We start from the raw sequence: 1,094 nt of genomic DNA, 5'->3' as shown, positions 1-1,094 counted from the left end.
CTTCTAGGTCCTCACATGTCAGCACCAATTGCCATTCAATTTGGCTTCCAGATGTGCTGAAGAAAGAAAGTAGCCAGTAGGTACATTATTATCAAGGAAGCTAATTTTCCTTGGTTCTGCCTCCTTGTTCTTAATCTTGTTGAGCTCTTCTGTCAACTTGTCGTGGATCATCTTCCTAAAGATGGATCCTTTCGTTTTGCCGAATATGGTTGACTGTTGGCTGCTCTTCTTTCTCCTGGAGTATTTTCTCTTCCTCATTTTCACCTTCTTTTGTTAATCCAAACAAAAGATGCACATCTTCTTCTTTAATCTCCATTTCTTTTTCTCCAAACATGAACTTTTTTGTCTCCTTGCAATAGTGCCTCAATAAAATTTCTATATCCAACTCAAATCTGCTGACCTGATCCGCAACGATTCTCCTGGTTCTAAATGCGTTAATCATTTCACCAAAGCAAGTTTGACTGATCAGCTGCCATGCTTCTGAGGGGATTTTGTCTCTGTGACTCTCTATTAATTTGAAGAATGTTACCAGAGTACATTTCTGTTGAGTGTGCGGAATCTTTTCCAGGTCCTCATCCTCGTCCTCCTCCTCATCCTTGTCATCCTTCTCTATTTCTTCCACTTCTAATGCTCTCATCTCTACAAAATACTGTTCTACTTCTTCTTCTGTGTCATCTTCTTCTTCTTCTTGTCTCGCTCTTTTTGTGGAACCTTCAATTTTTCCCGTTGTAGATATGAGAGCAATTTCATGTTTGTGTTGACAGATGTTGATGGTGAGCTTTCCTCAGACTCTGGACTGGTAGCAAGTTGCCTTCCTGTCATCCTGCATATGCAAAACACCAAAGTTTTACTACCCCAAGTGATCTTGCCTTTATAAACTACATATTACAAAGTTTACTACCCCTAGTAAATTTCAACTGGGGGTAGTCAACTTGCAATAGAACATCTCCAAGGCCAATATACACTCTGAAAGAGAAACAACTGATGTGCAAACCAAACTCTATTTTACTACCCCTAGTAACTTCTACTGGGGGTAGTAAACTTCTATTTCCAACACCATTATACACATGCAGACCTAGAAAACAATTCGCATT

The sequence above is a fragment of the Fragaria vesca genome, unplaced genomic scaffold (assembly GCF_000184155.1).
Source record: "Fragaria vesca subsp. vesca unplaced genomic scaffold, FraVesHawaii_1.0 scf0513160_u, whole genome shotgun sequence".
Taxonomy (NCBI): domain Eukaryota; kingdom Viridiplantae; phylum Streptophyta; class Magnoliopsida; order Rosales; family Rosaceae; genus Fragaria; species Fragaria vesca.
This window is presented reverse-complemented; position numbering follows the sequence as displayed.